At 43.1% G+C, this 14,757-nt stretch overlaps 1 protein-coding gene across 1 annotated transcript in view; it reads left to right on the forward strand.

Annotated features, from left to right (window-relative positions):
* Positions 1-14,757, forward strand: part of LOC128664282 (N-acylneuraminate cytidylyltransferase) — a 238,183-nt gene that overhangs the window by 19,407 nt on the left and 204,019 nt on the right. The gene's annotated exons all lie outside the window — the stretch shown is intronic.

Consider the following 14,757-nt stretch of genomic DNA (forward strand, 5'->3'; position numbering starts at 1 on the left):
ACCTCCTAACACAACCTCTCTCTCAGCTCAAGATTTTGCCAGCCACTTCAACAACCAAATTGATTCCATCAGAAGTGAAATCAGCTCTCAACATACTTCCAAACTCCCACCCCCTCAAAAGCTCACGAAAAACCCAAATATCCAAAAATGCAGCTCTTTTGCCCCTGTTAATGAGGATGAAGTTTCTGCCCTTATACTGTCCTCCCACCTCACTACCTGTCGACCCCATCCCCTCACAGCTACTCCCCTCCCTCTCTTCTACCCTCACCCCCATACTCACACACATTTTCAACCTCTCCCTCAGCACTGGTATATTTCCCTCATCTCTAAAACATGCACTGGTCACACCTATCCTCAAAAAACCTTCCCTCGATCCAACCTCCCCTTCCAATTACCGCCCTATTTCCCTACTCCTTCTTGCCTCAAAGCTCCCCTCGAAAAGCTAGTTTATGCACGTCTATCCCATTTCCTTACACTAAACTCTCTTCTTGACCCACTGCAATATGGATTTTGTTCCCATCACTCTACAGAGACAGCAATTGTCAAGGTTACCAATGACCTACTTACAGCAAAATCCAAAGGCCACTTCTCTCTGCTTATCCTCCTTGACCTGTCTGCAGCCTTTGACACTGTTGACCACCTTCTTCTGTTCCAAACCCTCCAATCCTTCGGCATCTGTGACACAGCTCTCTCGTGGTTCTCTTCCTATCTGACTAACCGTACATTTAGTGTAGCCTTCTCCGGAGCATCCTCTGCCCCGTTACTGGGGTACCTCAAGGCTCTGTCCTTGGTCCCCTTCTCTTTTCAATCTACACATCGTCACTAGGTTCCTTAATAAAGTCCCATGGGTTTCAATACCATTTGTATGCAGATGACACCCAAATCTACCTCTCTGCACCAGACCTACCTCCTTCCTTACTAACCCGTGTCACTAACTGTCTTTCTCACATCTCATCTTGGATGTCCTCTCACTACCTTAAGCTAAATCTCTCCAAAACTGAACTCCTTATTTTTCCCCCTTCTTCCAATGTCTCCACCCCCAAAATTTCTATAACTGTTGATAATTCTATCATTACCCCTACCCCGCTCGCCCGTTGTCTTGGGGTCACACTTGACTCAGATCTTTCCTTCACTCCTCACATTCAGTCCTTGGCTAAAGCCTGCCGCTTCCACCTTTAAAAACATTGCTAAAATTACACATTTCCTCACACAAGATACAACCATGATTTTAATCCACTCTCTCATCCTTTCCTGCCTTGACTACTGCAACTCCGGCATCTCTGGTCTACCCAGCTGCTGCATAGCTCCTTTACAATCCATAATGAATGCCTCTGCCAGACTCATCTTCCTTACTCGTCGCTCTTCATCTGCTGCACCTCTCTGCCAATCCCTTCACTGGCTTCCTCTTGCCTCTAGGATTAAACATAAAATCCTCACCCTGACATATAAAGCTCTCAACTGCACTGCTCCCCCCTACATCTCAGAACTTGTCTCTAGATACTCTCCCTCCCGTCCCCTTCGATCAGCTCAGGATCTCCTCCTCTCTTGTTACTTCCTCACATTCACGTTTACAGGACTTCTCCAGACTAGCCCCCATCTTGTGGAATTCCCTGCCTCGCTCCATAAGACTCTCCCCTAGTTTTAACAGCTTCAAGCACTCCCTAAAAACTTTACTATTCAGGGATACATACAATCAACACTAACCTTTCCTAACGCCATTGCTTTCCCCTTGAACCCCTTAGATTGTAAGCCTATGGGCCCAGCTGTTTACAGATCGCTTCATAAGAGCCGACTATAACAGTGAAACTCTCGGCAGGGCCCTCTACCCACTTGACCCCTACAAAAGCTATCCTGTACACCGACTATGTTTACAGCGCTGCGGAATCTGTTGGCACTCTACAAATACCTGATAATAATAATAATAAATATATATACAGGGAGTGCAGAATTATTAGGCAAATGAGTATTTTGACCACATCGTCCTCTTTATGCATGTTGTCTTACTCCAAGCTGTATAGGCTCGAAAGCCTACTACCAATTAAGCGTATTAGGTGATGTGCATCTCTGTAATGAGAAGGGGTGTGGTCTAATGACATCAACACCCTATATCAGGTGTGCATAATTATTAGGCAACTTCCTTTCCTTTGGCAAAATGGGTCAAAAGAAGGACTTGACAGGCTCAGAAAAGTCAAAAATAGTGAGATATCTTGCAGAGGGATGCAGCACTCTTAAAATTGCAAAGCTTCTGAAGCGTGATCATCGAACAATCAAGCGTTTCATTCAAAATAGTCAACAGGGTCGCAAGAAGCGTGTGGAAAAACCAAGGCGCAAAATAACTGCCCATGAACTGAGAAAAGTCAAGCGTGCAGCTGCCAAGATGCCACTTGCCACCAGTTTGGCCATATTTCAGAGCTGCAACATCACTGGAGTGCCCAAAAGCACAAGGTGTGCAATACTCAGAGACATGGCCAAGGTAAGAAAGGCTGAAAGACAACCACCACTGAACAAGACACACAAGCTGAAACGTCAAGACTGGGCCAAGAAATATCTCAAGACTGATTTTTCTAAGGTTTTATGGACTGATGAAATGAGAGTGAGTCTTGATGGGCCAGATGGATGGGCCCGTGGCTGGATTGGTAAAGGGCAGAGAGCTCCAGTCCGACTCAGACGCCAGCAAGGTGGAGGTGGAGTACTGGTTTGGGCTGGTATCATCAAAGATGAGCTTGTGGGGCCTTTTCGGGTTGAGGATGGAGTCAAGCTCAACTCCCAGTCCTACTGCCAGTTTCTGGAAGACACCTTCAAGCAGTGGTACAGGAAGAAGTCTGCATCCTTCAAGAAAAACATGATTTTCATGCAGGACAATGCTCCACTACACACGTCCAAGTACTCCACAGCGTGGCTGGCAAGAAAGGGTATAAAAGAAGAAAATCTAATGACATGGCCTCCTTGTTCACCTGATCTGAACCCCATTGAGAACCTGTGGTCCATCATCAAATGTGAGATTTACAAGGAGGGAAAACAGTACACATCTCTGAACAGTGTCTGGGAGGCTGTTGTTGCTGCTCCACGCAATGTTGATGGTGAACAGATCAAAACACTGACAGAATCCATGGATGGCAGGCTTTTGAGTGTCCTTGCAAAGAAAGGTGGCTATATTGGTCACTGATTTGTTTTTGTTTTGTTTTTGAATGTCAGAAATGTATATTTGTGAATGTTGAGATGTTATATTGGTTTCACTGGTAAAAATAAATAATTGAAATGGGTATATATTTGTTTTTTGTTAAGTTGCCTAATAATTATGCACAGTAATAGTCACCTGCACACACAGATATCCCCCTAAAATAGCTATAACTGAAAACAAACTAAAAACTACTTCCAAAACTATTCAGCTTTGATATTAATGAGTTTTTTGGGTTCATTGAGAACATGGTTGTTGTTCAATAATAAAATTAATCCTCAAAAATACAACTTGCCTAATAATTCTGCACTCCCTGTATACCACAATACAAGGGACATCTTATATGACAGGACAATACATATACCACAATACAAGGGACATCTTATATGACAGAACAATACATATACCACAATACAAGGGACATCTTATATGACAGGACAATACATATACCACAATACAAGGGACATCTTATATGACAGGACAATACATATACCACAATACAAGGGACATCTTATATGACAGAACAATACATATACCACAATACAAGGGACATCTTATATGACAGGACAATACATATACCACAATACAAGGGACATCTTATATGACAGGACAATACAAGGGACATCTTATATGACAGGACAATACATATACCACAATACAAGGGACATCTTTTATGACAGGACAATACAAGGGACATCTTATATGACAGAACAATACAAGGGACATCTTTTATGACAGGACAATACAAGGGACATCTTATATGACAGGACAATACAAGGGACATCTTATATGACAGAACAATACAAGGGACATCTTATATGACAGGATAATACATATACCACACTACAAGGGACATCTTATATGACAGGACAATACATATACCACAATACAAGGGACATCTTATATGACAGGACAATACAAGGTGTGTTTGAACAATTCCTTCATACTTTTTCACATATTCAGTAATAAAGTGTTTTCTGTTTGTAATTTAAAGTGACAGTAACGGTTTTATTTTAAAACGTTTTTTGTGCATTGTTGACAAGTTTAAGCCTGTTTAACATGTCTGTACCTTCAAATAAGCTATGTTCTATATGTATGAAAGCCAATGTGTCTCCCCATTTAAATTTATGTGATAATTGTGCCATAGCGTCCAAACAAAGTAAGGACAGTACTGCCACAAATAATGATATTGCCCAAGATGATTCCTCAAATGAGGGGAGTAAACATGATACTACATCATCTCCTACTGTGTCTACACCAGTTTTGCCCATGCAGGAGGCCCCTAGTACATCTAGTGCGCCAATACTTATTACCATGCAACAATTAACGGCTGTAATGGATAACTCCATAGCAAATCTTTTATCCAAAATGCCTACTTATCAGAAAGCGCGATTGCTCTGTTTTAAACACTGAAGAGCAAGAGGACGCTGATGATAATTGTTCTGTCATACCCTCACACCAATCTGAAGGGGCCATGAGGGAGGTTTTGTCTGAGGGAGAAATTTCAGATTCAGGAAAAATTTCTCATCAAGCTGAACCTGATGTTGTGACATTTAAAGTTAAATTAGAACATCTCCGCGCACTGCTTAAGGAGGTGTTATCTACTCTGGATGATTGTGACAATTTGGTCATTCCAGAGAAATTATGCAAGATGGACAGGTTCCTAGAGGTTCCGGTGCCCCCCGACGCTTTTCCTATACCCAAGCGGGTGGCGGACATAGTAAATAAAGAGTGGGAAAAGCCCGGCATACCTTTTGTTCCTCCCCCTATATTTAAGAAATTATTTCCTATGGTCGACCCCAGAAAGGACTTATGGCAGACAGTCCCCAAGGTCGAGGGGGCAGTTTCTACTCTAAACAAACGCACTACTATTCCTATCGAAGATAGTTGTGCTTTCAAAGATCCTATGGATAAAAAATTGGAAGGTTTGCTTAAAAATTTTTGTACAGCAAGGCTACCTTCTACAACCAATTTCATGCATTGTTCCTGTCACTACGGCAGCGTGGTTCTGGTTTGAGGAACTAGAAAAGTCGCTCAGTAGAGAAACTCCATATGAGGAGGTTATGGACAGAGTTCATGCACTTAAATTGGCTAACTCTTTTATTTTAGATGCCGCTTTGCAATTAGCAAAATTAGCGGCGAAAAATTCAGGGTTTGCTATTGTGGCGCGCAGAGCGCTTTGGCTAAAGTCTTGGTCAGCGGATGTGTCATCCAAGACAAAATTACTTAACATTCCTTTCAAAGGTAAAACTTTATTTGGACCTGATTTGAAAGAGATTATTTCAGACATCACTGGGGGAAAGGGCCACGCCCTTCCACAGGATAGGTCTTTTAAGGCTAAAAATAAGCCTAATTTTCGTCCCTTTCGCAGAAATGGACCAGCCTCTAATTCTGCATCCTCTAAGCAAGAGGGTAATGCCTCACAACCCAAACCAGCCTGGAAACCAATGCAAGGCTGGAACAAGGGTAAGCAGGCCAAGAAGCCTGCCACTGCTAACAAGACAGCATGAAGGAGTAGCCCCCGATCCGGGACCGGATCTGGTGGGGGGCAGACTCTCTCTCTTTGCTCAGGCTTGGGCAAGAGATGTTCAGGATCCTTGGACGCTAGAAATAGTTTCTCAAGGTTATCTCCTGGAATTCAAGGAACTACCCCCAAGGGGAAGGTTCCACAAGTCTCACTTATCCTCAAACCAAATAAAGAGACAGGCATTCTTATATTGTGTAGAAGACCTGTTAAAGATGGGAGTGATACACCCAGTTCCAATAAAGGAACAAGGAATGGGATTTTATTCCAATCTGTTCGTAGTTCCCAAAAAAGAGGGAACGTTCAGACCAATTTTGGATTTGAAGATCCTAAACAAATTTCTCAGGGTACCATCGTTCAAAATGGAAACTATTCGAACGATTCTACCCACCATCCAGGAAAGTCAATTTATGACTACCGTGGATCTAAAGGATGCGTACCTACATATCCCTATCCACAAGGAACATCATCAGTTCCTAAGGTTCGCTTTTCTGGACAAACATTACCAGTTTGTGGCTCTTCCATTCGGATTAGCCACTGCTCCAAGGATTTTCACAAAGGTGCTAGGGTCCCTTCTAGCGGTTCTAAGACCAAGGGGCATTGCAGTAGTACCTTACTTGGACGACATTCTAATAAAAGCGTCGTCCCTGTCAAAGGCAAAGGCTCATACGGACATCGTTCTAGCCTTTCTCACATCTCACGGATGGAAGGTGAACAAAGAAAAGAGTTCTCTGTCCCCGTCAACAAGAGTTCCCTTCTTGGGAACAATGATAGATTCCTTAGAAATGAGGATTTTTCTGACAGAGGTCAGAAAATCAAAACTTCTAAGCTCTTGTCAAGTGCTTCATTCTGTTCCTCGTCCTTCCATAGCGCTATGCATGGAAGTAATAGGATTGATGGTTGCAACAATGGACATAGTTCCTTTTGCACGAATTCATCTAAGACCATTACAACTGTGCATGCTCAAACAGTGGAATGGGGATTATACAGACTTGTCTCCAATGATTCAAGTAGATCAAAAGACCAGAGATTCACTCCGTTGGTGGCTGACCCTGGACCATCTGTCCCAGGGAATGAGCTTCCGCAGGCCGGAGTGGGTCATTGTCACGACCGACGCCAGTCTAGTGGGCTGGGGTGCGGTCTGGGAATCCCTGAAAGCTCAGGGTCTATGGTCTCGGGAAGAGTCTCTTCTCCCGATAAACATTCTGGAACTGAGAGCGATATTCAATGCTCTCAGAGCTTGGCCTCAACTAGCAAAGGCCAAATTCATAAGGTTCCAATCAGACAACATGACGACTGTTGCTTATATCAATCATCAAGGGGGAACAAAGAGTTCCCTGGCGATGAAAGAAGTGACCAAAATAATTCAATGGGCGGAGGATCACTCCTGCCACTTGTCTGCGATCCACATCCCAGGAGTGGAAAATTGGGAAGCGGATTTTCTGAGTCGTCAGACATTTCATCCGGGGGAGTGGGAACTCCATCCGGAAATCTTTGCCCAAATAACTAAATTATGGGGCATTCCAGACATGGATCTGATGGCGTCTCGTCAGAACTTCAAGGTTCCTTGCTACGGGTCCAGATCCAGGGATCCCAAGGCGACTCTAGTAGATGCACTAGTAGCTCCTTGGACTTTCAACCTAGCTTACGTATTCCCACCGTTTCCTCTCATTCCCAGGCTGGTAGCCAGGATCAATCAGGAGAGGGCCTCGGTGATCTTGATAGCTCCTGCGTGGCCACGCAAGACTTGGTATGCAGACCTGGTGAATATGTCATCGGCTCCACCATGGAAGCTACCTTTGAGACAGGACCTTCTTGCTCAAGGTCCATTCGAACACCCAAATCTGGTCTCCCTCCAACTGACGGCTTGGAGATTGAACGCTTGATTCTATCAAAGCGTGGGTTTTCAGATTCGGTGATAGATACTCTGGTTCAGGCCAGAAAACCTGTAACTAGAAAAATTTACCATAAAATATATCTGTTGGTGTGAATCCAAAGGATTCCCATGGAATAAGATAAAAATTCCTAAGATTCTCTCCTTTCTTCAAGAAGGTTTGGAGAAAGGATTATCTGCAAGTTCTCTATAGGGACAGATCTCTGCTTTATCTGTCTTACTACACAAAAGACTGGCAGCTGTGCCAGATGTTCAAGCATTTGTTCAGGCTCTGGTTAGGATCAAGCCTGTTTACAGACCTTTGACTCCTCCCTGGAGTCTAAATCTAGTTCATTCAGTTCTTCAAGGGGTTCCGTTTGAACCCTTACATTCCATAGATATTAAGTTACTATCTTGGAAAGTGTTGTTTTTGGTTGCAATTTCTTCTGCTAGAAGAGTTTCAGAGTTATCTGCTCTGCAGTGTTCTCCTCCTTATCTGGTGTTCCATGCAGATAAGGTGGTTTTGCGTACTAAGCCTGGTTTTCTTCCTAAAGTTGTTTCTAACAAAAATATTAACCAGGAGATAGTTGTACCTTCTTTGTGTCCGAATCCAGTTTCAAAGAAGGAACGTTTGTTACACAATTTGGACGTTGTCCGTGCTCTAAAGTTCTATTTAGAGGCTACTAAAGATTTCAGACAAACATCTTCCTTGTTTGTTGTTTATTCTGGTAAAAGGAGAGGTCAAAAAGCGACTTCTACCTCTCTTTCCTTTTGGCTTAAAAGCATCATCCGATTGGCTTATGAGACTGCCGGACGGCAGCCTCCTGAAAGAATCACAGCTCACTCCACTAGGGCTGTGGCTTCCACATGGGCCTTCAAGAACGAGGCTTCTGTTGACCAGATATGTAAGGCAGCGACTTGGTCTTCACTGCACACTTTTGCCAAATTTTACAAATTTGATACTTTTGCTTCTTCGGAGGCTATTTTTGGGAGAAAGGTTTTGCAAGCTGTGGTTCCTTCCGTTTAGGTGACCTGATTTGCTCCCTCCCTTCATCCGTGTCCTAAAGCTTTGGTATTGGTTCCCACAAGTAAGGATGACGCCGTGGACCGGACACACCAATGTTGGAGAAAACAGAATTTATGCTTACCTGATAAATTACTTTCTCCAACGGTGTGTCCGGTCCACGGCCCGCCCTGGTTTTTAATCAGGTCTGATGAATTATTTTCTCTAACTACAGTCACCACGGTATCATATGGTTTCTCCTATATATATTTCCTCCTGTCCGTCGGTCGAATGACTGGGGTGGGCGGAGCCTAGGAGGGATCATGTGACCAGCTTTGCTGGGACTTTTTGCCATTTCCTGTTGGGGAAGAGAATATCCCACAAGTAAGGATGACGCCGTGGACCGGACACACCGTTGGAGAAAGTAATTTATCAGGTAAGCATAAATTCTGTTTCTTTGCAAGGACACTCAAAAGCCTGTCATCCATGGATTCTGTCAGTGTTTTGATCTGTTCACCATCAACATTGCGTGCAGCAGCAACCACAGCCTCCCAGACACTGTTCAGAGAGGTGTACTGTTTTCCCTCCTTGTAAATCTCACATTTGATGATGGACCACAGGTTTTCAATGGGGTTCAGATCAGGTGAACAAGGAGGCCATATCATTAGATTTTCTTCTTTTATACCCTTTCTTGCCAGCCACGCTGTGGAGTACTTGGACGCGTGTGATGGAGCATTGTCCTGCATGAAAATCATGTTTTTCTTGAAGGATGCAGACTTCTTCCTGTACCACTGCTTGAAGAAGGTGTCTTCCAGAAACTGGCAGTAGGACTGGGAGTTGAGCTTGACTCCATCATCAACCCGAAAAGGCACCACAAGCTCATCTTTGATGATACCAGCCCAAACCAGTACTCCACCTCCACCTTGCTGGCGTCTGAGTCGGACTGGAGCTCTCTGCCCTTTACCAATCCAGCCACGGGCCCATCCATCTGGTCCATCAAGACTCACTCTCATTTCATCAGTCCATAAAACCTTAGAAAAATCAGTCTTGAGATATTTCTTGGCCCAGTCTTGACGTTTCAGCTTGTGTGTCTTGTTCAGTGGTGGTCGTCTTTCAGCCTTTCTTACCTTGGCCATGTCTCTGAGTATTGCACACCTTGTGCTTTTGGGCACTCCAGTGATGTTGCAGCTCTGAAATATGGCCAAACTGGTGGCAAGTGGCATCTTGGCAGCTGCACGCTTGACTTTTCTCAGTTCATGGGCAGTTATTTTGCGCCTTGGTTTTTCCACACGCTTCTTGCGACCCTGTTGACTATTTTGAATGAAACGCTTGATTGTTCGATGATCACGCTTCAGAAGCTTTGCAATTTTAAGAGTGCTGCATCCCTCTGCAAGATATCTCACTATTTTTGACTTTTCTGAGCCTGTCAAGTCCTTCTTTTGACCCATTTTGCCAAAGGAAAGGAAGTTGCCTAATAATTATGCACACCTGATATAGGGTGTTGATGTCATTAGACCACACCCCTTCTCATTACAGAGATGCACATCACCTAATATGCTTAATTGGTAGTAGGCTTTCAAGCCTATACAGCTTGGAGTAAAACAACATGCATAAAGAGGATGATGTGGTCAAAATACTCATTTGCCTAATAATTCTGCACTCCCTGTATGTGTTGTTCTGTCATATAAGATGTCCCTTGTATTGTGGTATATGTATTGTCCTGTCAAGTAGGAGGTTTGCAGAGGGCGCAAATATAAATGGTTGTGTTATAAAAAAAAAAAAGGTGCTGAAAATTAAATGGATGTGTATGAAACTTAAGTTTCAATTTGTGTGTTCTCCTTTAAATAATTGTGTTTTCAAACTAACTTTAGACCAACAAATTTGGGTGTGAATCGAAAAGATAATAATAATGGGGACATGTGCAGTTATGTGCAATCATCTATATACAATACAATTATCAACATCATTGTGAAACATTGAATTAAAAATGAAAATTATAATAAAGAAACATTGAAGTTGTGATTTAAAAATTCCTGAGTCTGCTCTTCCTCTGGCAGGATTGGAACTGCCGGAAGAATCTAAAAAAGATGTAAAGAAGAGCTCATTATTGTGCAGTTTATCCAAAGTAAATATCCAGTGAATACAAAGTAACAAGTGACACTCACAAGGGTGTGTGCACTAATAAAGTGCAATATGTGCAGGCTGTCACAAGGGTGTGTGCACTAATAAAGTGCTATATGTGCAGGCTGTCACAAGGGTGCGTGCACTAATAAAGTGCTATATGTGCAGGCTGTCACAAGGGTGCGTGCACTAATAAAGTGCAATATGTGCAGGCTGTCACAAGGGTGCGTGCACTAATAAAGTGCTATATGTGCAGGCTGTCACAAGGGTGCGTGCACTAATAAAGTGCAATATGTGCAGGCTGTCACAAGGGTGTGTGCACTAATAAAGTGCAATATGCGCAGGCTGTCACAAGGGTGCGTGCACTAATAAAGTGCTATATGTGCAGGCTGTCACAAGGGTGCGTGCACTAATAAAGTGCAATATGTGCAGGCTGTCACAAGGGTGTGTGCACTAATAAAGTGCTATATGTGCAGGCTGTCACAAGGGTGTGTGCACTAATAAAGTGCAATATGCGCAGACTGTCACAAGGGTGTGTGCACTAATAAAGTGCGATATGTGCAGGCTGTCACAAGGGTGCGTGCACTAATAAAGTGCAATATGTGCAGGCTGTCACAAGGGTGTGTGCACTAATAAAGTGCTATATGTGCAGGCTGTCACAAGGGTGTGTGCACTAATAAAGTGCGATATGCGCAGGCTGTCACAAGGGTGCGTGCACTAATAAAGTGTAATATGTGCAGGCTGTCACAAGGGTGCGTGCACTAATAAAGTGCTATATGTGCAGGCTGTCACAAGAGTGCGTGCACTAATAAAGTGCGATATGTGCAGGCTGTCACAAGGGTGTGTGCACTAATAAAGTGCAATATGTACAGGCTGTCACAAGGGTGTGTGCACTAATAAAGTGCTATATGTGCAGGCTGTCACAAGGGTGTGTGCACTAATAAAGTGCTATATGTGCAGGCTGTCACAAGGGTGTGTGCACTAATAAAGTGCTATATGTGCAGGCTGTCACAAGGGTGTGTGCACTAATAAAGTGCGATATGTGCAGGCTGTCACAAGGGTGCGTGCACTAATAAAGTGCTATATGTACAGGCTGTCACAAGGGTGTGTGCACTAATAAAGTGCAATATGTACAGGCTGTCACAAGGGTGTGTGCACTAATAAAGTGCTATATGTGCAGGCTGTCACAAGAGTGCGTGCACTAATAAAGTGCTATATGTGCAGGCTGTCACAAGGGTGTGTGCACTAATAAAGTGCTATATGTGCAGGCTGTCACAAGGGTGTGTGCACTAATAAAGTGCTATATGTGCAGGCTGTCACAAGGGTGTGTGCACTAATAAAGTGCTATATGTGCAGGCTGTCACAAGGGTGTGTGCACTAATAAAGTGCTATATGTGCAGGCTGTCACAAGGGTGTGTGCACTAATAAAGTGCGATATGTGCAGGCTGTCACAAGGGTGTGTGCACTAATAAAGTGCTATATGTGCAGGCTGTCACAAGGGTGTGTGCACTAATAAAGTGCTATATGTGCAGGCTGTCACAAGGGTGTGTGCACTAATAAAGTGCGATATGCGCAGGCTGTCACAAGGGTGTGTGCACTAATAAAGTGCGATATGTGCAGGCTGTCACAAGAGTGTGTGCACTAATAAAGTGCAATATGCGCAGACTGTCACAAGGGTGTGTGCACTAATAAAGTGCAATATGCGCAGACTGTCACAAGGGTGTGTGCACTAATAAAGTGCGATACGCGCAGGCTGTCACAAGGGTGTGTACACTAATAAAGTGCGATACGCGCAGGCTGTCACAAGGGTGTGTGCACTAATAAAGTGCGATACGCGCAGGCTGTCACAAGGGTGTGTGCACTAATAAAGTGCGATATGCGCAGGCTGTCACAAGGGTGTGTGCACTAATAAAGTGCTATATGTGCAGGCTGTCACAAGGGTGTGTGCACTAATAAAGTGCGATATGCGCAGGCTGTCACAAGGGTGTGTGCACTAATAAAGTGCTATATGTGCAGGCTGTCACAAGGGTGCGTGCACTAATAAAGTGCGATATGCGCAGGCTTTGCAGTCTCCCGCTGACTGATTGGGGCAAGGCCTCCCTCAGATTTCAGTGGACTGGATACTGGCTGTTGTAGCCTCTAAGCCTATAAAGGGCACAGAACTTCTCCTAGTGCAGGTTAAACTTTTAACGGAATGATTCCATGAAAATGTACAAAATGGTACTGACAATGAAACCGTGCAAGCAAGGCAGGCTGGATGTTACAGACACCAGCTGTCTCAGGTCTCCCTGGATTGTTCTTTCAAATGGTTTAAATAAGTGGTGTAAAGTGCTCCAAAGTGAAAAAGTAGTTAAAAGGCAGACTACTTAAAATCACAGTTTTTATTTTAAAATATATAAAACACGCAACGTATTTCTCAGCTGACTAGCTAACTGTTTCATCAGTAACACTGTGCTGTGTATTGTGCTATATTTATTGTACTGTCACATGAGATGTCCCTCAGTAACACTGTGCTGTGTATTGTGCTATATTTATTGTACTGTCACGTGAGATGTCCCTCAGTAACACTGTGCTGTGTATTGTGCTATATTTATTGTACTGTCACATGAGATGTCCCTCAGTAACACTGTGCTGTGTATTGTGCTATATTTATTGTACTGTCACATGAGATGTCCCTCAGTAACACTGTGCTGTGTATTGTGCTATATTTATTGTACTGTCACATGAGATGTCCCTCAGTAACACTGTGCTGTGTATTGTGCTATATTTATTGTTCTGTCACATGAAATGTCCCTCAGTAACACTGTGCTGTGTATTGTGCTATATTTATTGTACTGTCACATGAGATGTCCCTCAGTAACACTGTGCTGTGTATTGTGCTATATTTATTGTACTGTCACATGAGATATCCCTCAGTAACACTGTGCTGTGTATTGTGCTATATTTATTGTACTGTCACATGAGATGTCCCTCAGTAACACTGTGCTGTGTATTGTGCTATATTTATTGTACTGTCACATGAGATGTCCCTCAGTAACACTGTGCTGTGTATTGTGCTATATTTATTGTACTGTCACATGAGATGTCCCTCAGTAACACTGTGCTGTGTATTGTGCTATATTTATTGTACTGTCACATGAGATGTCCCTCAGTAACACTGTGCTGTGTATTGTGCTATATTTATTGTACTGTCACATGAGATGTCCCTCAGTAACACTGTGCTGTGTATTGTATATTTATTGTCCTCTCACATGACATGTCCCTCAGTAACACTGTGCTGTGTTATGTATATTTATTGTCTTGTCACATGACATGTCCCTCAGTAACACTGTGCTGTGTTATGTATATTTATTGTCTTGTCACATGAGATGTCCCTCAGTAACACTGTTCTGTGTATTGTTATATTTATTATACTCCCACGTGAGATGTCCCTCAGTAACACTGTGCTGTGTATTGTATATTTATTGTCCTATAGAAAAAAGTTTTCCAAGAAGGCAACGACCCTCAATGTGATAAAAATAAAAGTCCAATTTATTAAGTACACATAGTACAAATAGTTAAAAACAAGCAGAGCAGCATCAAAAATGTTAAAAGCAGTAGGTAAGATCACAGTCTTACGCGTTTCAGCATAGATTTGCCGTAATCATAGACTCATTTATTGTCCTGTCACAAGAGATGTCCCTCAGTAACACTGTGCTGTGTATTGTATATTTATTGTCCTGTCACAAGAGATGTCCCTCAGTAACACTGTGCTGTGTATTGTATATTTATTGTCCAGTCACGTGAGATGTCCCTCAGTAACACTGTGCTGTGTATTGTATATTTATTGTCCTGTTACAAGAGATGTCCCTTAGTAACATTTTGCTGTGCTCTGCTGCGTTTTTATTGTCCTTTCAAGTGACAGCATTAATATTAAGTTTGTTTCCCGCTAACCGTGGGGTCGATCACAATCCTTTAGAAAAACTTATCAAATGATCTGTCTGCAAAAATCCCCATAAACTGGTAGTGATTTTCTGTTGATTTTATAAAAGATTGTGATTCGCCCAAGTATGTTTAAC

This window comes from Bombina bombina, chromosome 6 (genome assembly GCF_027579735.1).
Source record: "Bombina bombina isolate aBomBom1 chromosome 6, aBomBom1.pri, whole genome shotgun sequence".
In the NCBI taxonomy this organism is placed as follows: Eukaryota; Metazoa; Chordata; class Amphibia; order Anura; family Bombinatoridae; genus Bombina; species Bombina bombina.